Genomic DNA, 11,175 nt, shown 5'->3' with positions numbered 1-11,175 from the left:
TCCACCAACAGTTTGTAAATGTGCTTGTTCCTACTCATTCAACTGAAGCACTGTCCCTATTGCATGTGCAAATGCATAGGTGGAGAATGGATTATTGTTGAATTTGCATTCCTCTAACTACACATAAAATTGAGCATCATCCCTTAAGTTGTTGGTCATTTGAATGCATTTTTCTAAAAATTGTCTGAATTGTTCATTCTTTACTTATATATAAAAGACATTATTAACCCTTTTCTGTCTTTTGTATTGTAAATGCAATTCTTAGTTTATCATTTGACTTCCATATAGTAGGTTTTATGGAACCAAAGTTTTGAAATACTATATAGACATACATAACTATGTATTCCATTATGTTATCCAGTTTTCTTTCATGCTTAGGAAGGTCTTCTCCACGCTTAGGTTATTTGTTTGTTTGTTTGTTTATTTATTTATTTATTTATTTTTGTCAGTTAAGGTTTTCTTTGTTCTTGTACTTTAAAAGTAGTACTATGTATAAGTCTTTAATCCATCTGGCATTTAGTTTTGTGTAAGGATCCACATCATATCCCTCCCCTCCTCCTTTTTTTTTTTTTTTAACTTCAAATAGCAAACAGTTTCCCCAGAGCCAATTGTTAAATCACACTTTTCTTGAGTCTTGGAATGTCCTTAAAATTCACAGCCAATAAACAATTTTAAAGTGCTTTCTAAATGTATACAACTATGCTAGCCACTTAAGACATAAAGATTGATGATGCTTTTGTGCTTAGGAAGACCATAGCTGACAAACGAGAGTTGGAGACACAAAAAATTGGTAAGAATACAGGGGGTTTACATTACAGAGCAACACAACACAAGACCGTGGAGTGTTTCTTACAGGATAACTGGGAATTTGCCAGCAAGAGATAGTGGGAGCCTTTCACAAGCAGCAGCACACCCATCAGCATGGGGTATTCAACCCAAGAGAACACGGCAGCAGGATATAGTATCCCAAAAGTCCAAGTATTTGTAGAGTTCTGTCCTAAGCTGGAAAGGTGGATTTGAATCTACAAATAAACACCTTTGTCTCCTTGCTAAAAGCTACAGATATTCTTTTTCTTTTCTTTTTTTTTTTTACATTCTTAAATATTTTTTATTATGTGTTTTAAAAAAACAAATTAATACCAACACAAATAGCATTTATTTATTTATTTATTTATTTATTTATTTTTTATTATTATTAAGTTCTAGGGTACATGTGCATAACGTGCAGGTTTGTTACATATGTATACTTGTGCCATGTTGGTGTGCTGCACCCATCAACTCGTCAGCACCCATCAACTCGTCATTTACATCAGGTATAACTCCCAGTGCAATCCTTCCCCCCTCCCCCCTCCCCATGATAGGCCCCAGTGTGTGATGTTCCCCTTCCTGAGTCCAAGTGATCTCATTGTTCAGTTCCCACCTATGAGTGAGAACATGCGGTGTTTGGTTTTCTGTTCTTGCGATAGTTTGCTGAGAATGATGGTTTCCAGCTGCATCCATGTCCCTACAAAGGACACAAACTCATCCCTTTTGGTGGCTGCATAGTATTCCATGGTGTATATGTGCCACATTTTCTTAATCCAATCTGTCACTGATGGACATTTGGGTTGATTCCAAGTCTTTGCTATTGTGAATAGTGCTGCAATGAACATACGTGTGCATGTGTCTTTATACCAGCATGATTTATAATCTTTTGGGTATATACCCAGTAATGGGATGGCTGGGTCATATGGTACATCTAGTTCTAGATCCTTGAGGAATTGCCATACTGTTTTCCATAATGGTTGAACTAGTTTACAATCCCACCAACAGTGTAAAAGTGTTTCTATTTCTCCACATCCTCTCCAGCACCTGTTGTTTCCTGACTTTTTAATGATTGCCATTCTAACTGGTGTGAGATGGTATCTCACTGTGGTTTTGATTTGCATTTCTCTGATGGCCAGTGATGATGAGCATTTTTTCATGTGTCTGTTGGCTGTATGAATGTCTTCTTTTGAGAACTGTCTGTTCATATCCTTTGCCCACTTTTTGATGGGGTTGTTTGTTTTTTTCTTGTAAATTTGTTTGAGTTCTTTGTAGGTTCTGGATATTAGCCCTTTGTCAGAGGAGTAGATTGCAAAAATTTTCACCCATTCTGTAGGTTGCCTGTTCACTCTGATGGTAGTTTCTTTTGCTGTGCAGAAGCTCTTTAGTTTAATGAGATCTAAGATCAGAGCAGAACTGAAGGAGATGGAGACACAAAAAGCCCTCCAAAAAATCAATGAATCCAGGAGTTGGTTTTTTGAAAAGATCAACAAAATTGACAGACCGCTAGCAAGACTAATAAAGAAGAAAAGAGAGAAGAATCAAATAGATGCAATAAAAAATGATAAAGGGGATATCACCACCGACCCCACAGAAATACAAACTACCATCAGAGAATACTATAAACACCTCTACACAAATAAGCTAGAAAATCTAGAAGAAATGGATAATTTCCTGGACACTTACACTCTTCCAAGACTAAACCAGGAAGAAGTTGAATCCCTGAATAGACCAATAGCAGGCTCTGAAATTGAGGCAATAATTAATAGCCTACCAACCAAAAAAAGTCCAGAACCAGATGGATTCACAGCTGAATTCTACCAGAGGTACAAGGAGGAGCTGGTACCATTCCTTCTGAAACTATTCTGTCTTTTTTTTTTTTTTTTTTTTTTGGAAAATTTAATACCTCATTTTATTTTATTATTTATTTATTTATTTTTATTTTGCTTTAAGTTGTGGGATAAATGCGCAGAACGTGCAGGTGTGTCACATAGCTATGCATGTGCCATGGTTGTTTGCTGCAGATATCCTTATGGCCCCAGAAGGCAAGACACATCTGAAAATAAACCACGGCTGCCTGTTGAGGAATCTCACTCTGGTCAGTGGGCACATGATGAGCTGTACTGAGAAGAAGCCTGAGACAAGGCAGTGGTCCAGGAGCCGGCTCAGAGGGGAGGATGGCTGGGCTTGTGAAGACCCAAGGAGGAGCCCCGGGGTGGAGGGTGAGGAGGATCATGAGTTTAGGTGTGAGGGTGCTGAGTTTGAGAATAACATTATGTGCTTAACAGAAACACTAAAATGCTAGGTCTTGTGCATTGATCAGGAAGAGAAAACATCACCCTGGAACACGCAAACTGTCTTCTCTGCTACCTTCCGTGCTCTTCTCTGCAGTCATTGCACCTGGGACATCACTGCTGCCATATGTTCCTTCCTCCTGTTGTAATTATTTAAACTCACTACATGCCTAGGGCCTCTCTAAACAGCAAACACCTTAGGACTAGAGAATGAAACACTGTTTATGTACACAGTGTCTGGCCCACCAAAGCCTGATATAGACTAGGGAATTCATAGACATTTATTGAATGAAATGGTAATTAATTTCAGAAACTGGATATACAGGAGATTAATGGACTGTATAAGAGTTAGTCAAACCTGCTCAACCATCATAAGAAAGTCTTGATACAGAAAATCGCACTGGAGAGCCTGTGCTTTGCACTCATAACATGCGTATGTGCAAGAATGATTCTAAATTTTTTTTGTCATTCCAGGCTCAATATTCCAGTAGTTGGAAATTAGTAATGCTGAGCTTACCCAAGCCACAAGGCCCATATCTTCTGATAACTGGAGTCAGACGCATTGCTTCTGCCATCTATCACCAATATTTTTACATTTCCTGGTGTGTATTTTCCCAGTATAACTAGATCTTGTTGGACACATCCCTGGATTTACACAATCAGGGGCAGTGTGGAGAAGGTCTGTCCAGGGGTCTAATGCATCCCAGTTTGGCTACCACTAGGCATGTTCCTACATTCTGAATCTCAGTGAGTAAAAATAGAATAACGATGGTAACTAACCATAGGGCCATGCTGAGGATTCAAGAAAGTATATCTTATCAAATGCGATCTCTTACTTAGAAAAATAAAGCACATCTTTATGCTTGTGCAGGTAAAATGTAGAAAATATGAAGAAACTAATGAAGAAAACAAACTACCACAAAACCTACAATCCTGAGGTAGCCGAAATACCATGTATTTCAATATATAACCTGATATGTTTTGGATCTGTGTCCCTGCCAAATCTCATGTTGACCTGTAATCCCCAGTGTTGAAGGTGGGACCTGGCAGGAGGCGTTTGCATCACACGGGTGGATCCCTCATGAATGGCTTAGGGCTATCCCCTTGGTGATGAGCGAGTTCATGTGAGATCTGGTTGTTTAAGTGTGTGGGACCTTCCACCCCCACTCTCTCTCTTGCTTCTATTCTTGCCATGTGAGACTCCAGCTCACCCCTTGCCTTCTGCCATGATTGTAAGCTCCCTGAGGCTTCACCAGAAACCAAGCAGAAGCTGGCACTATGCTTCCTGTACAAGCCTGCAGAACTGTGAAGCAGTTACCCTCTTTTATTTATAAATTACCCAGCTTTAGGTGTTTCTTTAGAGCAATATAAGAACAGATTTATAACCTCAAGCTTGATATTTTTCTTAACTAAAATCATGTTTTTATTCAAAACTATAACACCACATCCCTTTGTGTCACTAAATGCAGTTCTGCAATAATGTGCGAATCTTGCTGGATAGTATTCCACTGCATGGTTTTCTGGCGCTACTTCTCATTGTTGGACATTTGCATTATTTACAATCACTCATCTTTGTAAAAAGAGCTATAATAATCAGAATAATAGCTGACCTATATTTAATTTAGTCTGTGCCAGGCTGCAGTCTACTTCATGAATTAATTTGCTTGCTGTCCACAACAAACCAAGGAGCTCTTAGGATTATCATCCGCGGTGCTGGTCAAGATGGCGGACTAGGAGCAGCTAATAGGTGTGGCTCTCACCGAGAGGAAGGGAAGGGGAAAGTAAATACAGCACCTTCAACTGAAACATCTGGGTACATGCATCGGAACTAATAAAGGAAACAATTTGACCCATGGAGAACAGAGAAAAAGCAAGGCAGGACGATTGTCCACCCAGAAGCAACACGGAGCCAGGGAAACTGAGTGAATGAGCCAGTTTGGGGACTCACACTTCTCCCATGGATCTTTGCAACCCTCAGGTCAGGAGATCCCCTCATGAACCCACTCTACTAGCGCTTTCAGTCTGACATACAGAGCTACCTGAAGTCTCAGCAGAGCAGTCACTCAGGCAGACATGGAGCCTTAGAGACCCGGGCTTCCCTGCAAAAGCAGCTGCAACTCTGGCAAAGAGAGAGGTTAGAACCCTGTGCATATCCCTGGGAAAGGGATTGAATCCAGTGGGATAAGCAGCAACAAGCTGCAGACCCCACTTCCATGGCGCCTCCCAGGATAAAACCCACTGGCTTGGAACCCTAATCAGCCTCCAGTGGCAGCATTACACCTCCCTGAGACAGTTTCCAGGGGAAGAGTGGGCCACCATCTTTGCTGTTTCACAGCCTCAGCCACAATTGCCTTAGGGCTCTAGCAAGTCCGAAGCAACAAGGGACTGGAGAAGTCCCCCACCACAGCACAGCAGCTCTGCCGAGAAGTGGCCAGATTGTTTATTCACATGGATCCTGAATTCCGTTTCTCCTCACTGGGTGAAATATTCTGATGGGGTCTCCAGCCATCCCGCCAGTGTCTTTCGGCCAACACAGGTTTCAAACCTCCCTGGGATGGAGCTCCCGGAGGGTGGTGGGCTGCCATCGCTGCTATTTGGCTGACTCAGTTATTCTTGTTTTCAGTCTTTGGAGAGTCCAAGGTGACCGGGACTCCCCCGCACAGCACAGCTGCTCTAACAAAACATGGGCAGACTGCTCTCTAAAAGGGCCTCGACCCTGTTCCTCCTCACTGGGTACGATTTCCCAACTCAGGTCTCCAGTTACCCCTGCCAGGGTTTTCTGGCCAACAGAGGTTTTGAACCTTCCTGGGATGGAGTTCCCAGGGCAGGGGCAGGTCACCATTTTTGCTATTTGGCTGACTCAGCTATTCTTGTCTTTGGGCTTTGAAGAGCCTGAGGCAACCGGGGACTGAGCAGACTCCTAGCACAGAACAGCTTCTCTACAAAAATGTGGCCAGATTACTGTTTTAAGCAGCTCCCCATCCCGTTCCTCCTCACAGGCCTCCTGACTTGGTCTCCAACCACCTTCTACAATGCATTTGGGCCAGCAAAAGGTGTCTGTCTCCCTGGGATGGAGCTTCTAGAGGGAGGGACAGGCTGCCATGTTTTCTGTATTGCAGGCTTCATCGTTGATGCCTCCATGTATTGGAACATCAGAGGTGACTAGGGACTGAAGTGGACCCTCATCATACCACAGCAGTCCTACAAAAAGGTGGCCAGACTTTTATGTGGGTGCCCATTTCCATATCTCCTCACTGGGTGAGTCATCCAGACCTGGGTCTCCAGCCACCCCCACTAGGGCTATCAAGCCAGGAGCAGCTCTGCAACTCCCTAGACAGAGCTCTCAGTGGGAGAAGTAGGTTGCCATCTTTGCTGTGTTTCAGCCCTTGCCCTTGCTGTCTCCAGGCTTGGGAAAGTCTATGGGGGCCAGGAGCTGGTCCAGACCCACAGCAGAGAGCAACTACTTCACAGAAAAATGGCCAGACTATTCTCCACACAGATCCTGGTACTTGCTGCTCCTGACTTGACAGGATCACCTGACCTGGGACTCCAGCACAACCACCTTGCCCCCACCTGATCACCACAATCAGGGACAGTCCAGAATTTCTCTGAGGAGGAAATCCCAGAGTCAACCCAGAACCCCTCCGCCACTACAGTTGCAGTGGTAGAGCCCTAACAGCCCTTAGACTGGGAAGGAACAAAGGGCACTTCCAGCACACTGCAGCGACCATACAGAGAGGAGACCGGCTCCTCTTTTCTGGGGGAACCCTCAGCCCCACTCTTCATCAGGCAGGGCCCCTGGCCTCAGGAACATAGGACAGTTACCCCACCAATGGCTAAGCATACCCACTGGTAGTGGACTAGAGTTTCCCCAGGGTGAGATTCCCAGAGGCATACAACAGCCCTTCTGCCACTGCCACAGTAAGAGTTCTGTCCCTCCTGTCCTTGGTCTGGGGAAGAAACAAAGAGCTTGAAGGCTACAGTCATGCTGCTTATAGCACACTATCACTGCCATATAAAGAGGAGATTGATTTCTCCTCCCTGTGAGCCTTAGACCCCCTACACCCCAACAAGTGGAACCCCCACTCATTCCAGCAGTGCAGTCATCCCACCCCACTGGCTGAACACCCCAACTAAGAATGGCTTCACATTTCCTGGAGGTGAAGCCCTTGTGGACAACTGAAAGCCTCTCTGCCACTGCCTCTGCTGTGGAACTGCCCTTTCCACCCTGAGACTAAAGAAGGAACAAAGACTGTAAGAGCCTTCTCTATACCTCAGACAAGCTGCAGTCAACCCAAGAAGAGGAGGCTAGTCCATCTCCCATGGGCACCCCACTTCTGGCTCATCACCAGACAGGGAACCCCTGGCTTGGGCCCACAGCACAGACCCACCATGCTCAGTGCTGATTGCACTGAGCACAGAACAGACCCCTCAGTACTGATTGCACTGAGCAATTACTGACTTGCATCTCTCTGGAGTGAAGTTCCCAGAAGAAAAACAAGAGACCCATTACCATACCATTACTAAGGTCCCTTTCTCAGCTGCCTCCAAGCTGGGGAAGGAACATAAACCCTGACATCACCCCAGAGCTGTGGTGGACACCCCAGGAATGCCAAGCTGTGATCTACAGCCAACACTCAAGTGGGAGAGGAGTCCCCATTTTCCAAGCATTGAGAGAGAGCACAGCTGCAACTATGGGGAAATATAGGAGACTCCCATGACCAAGCAAGAGCCTAGCAACTGACCAGTATGCCTAAGTACCACCTACTAGACCACACTCCAAAGCTTTAACACCAAAAACACCTCACCAGCATACCTTCCTGTGAAAACAAACACAAGAAGTCAGCTACAAATAATGACCCTACACAAAGACTTGGCCCTGTGAAAACATCCAGAAAATAAGTCGATTGACTACTAAATCTAATAGCAGTTAAAGGAACACCCAGATACAGAGGTGAGAAAGAACCAATACAAGAACTCCAGTAACTCAAATGGCAAGAGTATTTATGTCCTCCAAATGACTGCACCAGTTCACCATCAAGGATTCTTAACTAGGATGAGCTGGCTGGTTATGCATTCTGAATTCTGAATTCTGAATTCTATTCAATTCAGGAATACAATTAAGAATATGGATAGGAATGAAGATTATCAAGATTCAGGAGAATGGCATAACCCATCCCAAGGAAACTAAGAATGACAACAAAATGATACAGAAGCTGAAAGACAAAACAGCCAGTATAAAAAAGAACCTAATGAATCTGACAGAGCTGAAAAACACACTACAAAAATTTCACAATGCAATCACAAGTATTAGCAGCAGAATAGATCAAGCTGAGGAAAGGATCTCAGAACTTGAAGACTGACTTTCTAAAATACAACAGTCAGACAAAAATAATGAAAAAAGAATAAAGAGGAATGAACAAAGCTTCTGAGAAGTATGGGATTATGTAAAGAGGCCAAATCTATGAATCATTGGCATCCCTGAAAGGGATAGGGAGAAAGCAAACAACTTGGAAAACATATTTCAGGATATCATCCATGAAAACTTCTCCAATCTTGGTTGAGAGGCCAGCAGTCAAATTCAAGATATACAAAGAACCCCTATGAGATTTTACCAAGAATATCAATCCGAAGACACATAATCATCAGATTTTCTAAGGTCAAAATAAAAGAAAGAATGTTAAAAGCAGCTATAGAGAAAGGGCAGGTCACCTACAAAGGGAACTCCATAAGGCTAACAGTGGACCTCTCAGTTGAACCCCTATAAGCCAGAAGAGATTGAGGGCCTTTATTCAACATCCTTATAGAAAAATATCTTCAACCAAGAATTTCATATCCAGTCAAACTAAGCTTTTTTTCATATCCAGTCAAACTAAGCAAAGGAAAAATAAGATCCATTTTAGATAAGCAAATGTTGAGGAATCTCATTACCACCAGACTTGCCTTACAAGGGATCTTGAAAGGAGCACTAAATATAGAAAAGAAAGACTACTAACGACAAATTAAAAAACACACTTACAGCTGGCTTGAGCAACTGGAAACAAGATGCAGGACCCCAACGTAGACATTGAGTGGAATGACATCTTACACAAAAAGGGTATCTTACCCCCCAAGGAAAGTCTGAAAGAACTGGAAGAGGAGTCAGATGAGGAGCAGCACATCCTCCAGCAGTCAGTGGTGAAAACATATGAAGATATGACTTTGGAAGAGCTGGAGGATCATGAAGACGAGTTTAATGAGGAGGATGAACATGCTATTGAAATGTACAGATGGCAGAGACTGGCTGAGTGGAAAGCAACTAAACTGAAGAATAAATTTGGAGAAGTTTTAGAGATCTCAGGGAAGGATTATGTTCAAGAAGTTACCAAAGCTGGTGAGGGCTTGTGGGTCGTCTTGCACCTTTACAAACAAGGAATTCCCCTCTGTGCCCTGATAAATCAGCACCTCAGTGGACTTGCCAGGAAGTTTCCTGATGTCAAATTTATCAAAGCCATTTCAACAACCTGCATACCCAATTATCTGGATAGGAATCTGCCCACGATATTTGTTTACCTGGAAGGAGATACCAAGGCTCAGTTTATTGGTCCTCTGGTGTTTGGCGGCATGAACCTGACAAGAGATGAATTGTAATGGAAACTGTCTGAATCTGGAGCAATTATGACGGACCTGGAGGAAAACCCTACGAAGCCGATTGAAGACGTGTTGCTGTCCTCAGTGCGGCACTCTGTCCCCGTGAGGAGGGGCAGCGGTTCCGAGGGTGACTGAGGCTATAGCTGCTATCGCATGCCGAACTTTCTTGTGACAAATTGTCTGGATTTTTTAAAAAAGGAAAAAGCAAGAATGAATCCTTCTGTTTTTTAGTTTTGTATAAATTATGTTTCAAATCTTTACATTTTAGAAATAATCATTGCTGGAAATTCTGTTATTTTGGAGCTCTTTTTTTTAAATTATAGTATTTCCTCTAAAAAAATTAAAACCAGCCATTTGTATGGCAAATGTCTGTTTTCCGCATTTATATTTTAAGCCATAAAACCTAGTCACTATTTTTTGACATATAACTATAAAAAAAATAGTTTTAAATGTGAATAAATTATGCAGTGGAAAATTGCAAACTAAGCCTTATAGATACATTGTTTATTTTTATTTTATAAAGAGAGCAATGAGATTATTAACTCAAAATACAGGAATGCTCTCTAGGACAAAAGAATCTTAGTATTTATTGAAGAAACAGACAATTTTTGTGAAACATTCCCGTATCGAAGCAATAACTGAAAGGTTCCAGTTTACTGCCATATTTGGTTAAATGTGTTTCCTTGCTAAAATAGTTCATCTCAGACTGTTAACTAATTTTTTTTGAGATAGAGCTTTGCTGTGTTGCTGAGGCTGGAGTGCAGTGGCACAATCTCAGCTCACTGCAGCCTCCGCCTCCTAGGTTCAAACAATTTTCCTGCCTCAGCCTCCTAAGGAGCTGGGATTACAGACGTGCACCACCATGCCCAGCTGATTTTGTACTTTCAGTAGAGTTTCATCATGTTGGCCAGGCTGGTCTCACTCCTAACCCCAAACTCGGCTTCCCAAAATGTTGGGATTACAGGTGTGAACCACCGTGCCTGCCCTGTTAACTAATTTTGATTACTGTAAGAGGACATTGAATTAATTTTTGGAAATATATAAGCATACACAAATAAACTGTACCTCAATCAATAATAATTTTAAAAACCCACACTTAAATACACAAACTAGTGACAATATAAAGCAACCACACAAACAAGCCAGCAAAATAACCAGTTAACAACACAATGACAAGATCAAATCCACACATATCAATGCTAACCTTGAATGTAAATAGGCTAAATGCCCCACTTAAAAAGCACAGAGTGACAACATAGATGAAAAAGCAAGACTCAATGGTATGCTGTCTTCACGAGACCCATCTCACAGGTAGTGACACCAATAGGCCCAAAATAAAGAGATGGAGGAAAATCTACCAAGCAAATGGAAATCAGAAAAAGCAGGAGTTGCAATCCTAACTTCAGACAAAACAGACTTTAAACCAACAAAGATCAAAAAAGAGAAG

The 11,175-nt window shown here is 42.5% G+C and overlaps 1 pseudogene; it reads left to right on the top strand.

Moving 5' to 3' along the window:
* Window positions 1-9,115: 9,115 nt before the first annotated feature.
* LOC102141550 (phosducin-like protein 3 pseudogene) lies at window positions 9,116-10,305 on the top strand (annotated as a pseudogene).
* The last annotated feature ends 870 nt before the right edge of the window (window positions 10,306-11,175 follow it).

Source organism: Macaca fascicularis, chromosome 3, assembly GCF_037993035.2.
Source record: "Macaca fascicularis isolate 582-1 chromosome 3, T2T-MFA8v1.1".
Taxonomy (NCBI): Eukaryota; Metazoa; Chordata; class Mammalia; order Primates; family Cercopithecidae; genus Macaca; species Macaca fascicularis.
Note: the sequence above shows the minus strand (reverse complement) of the source record. Positions and strands in the feature narration are given on the sequence as shown.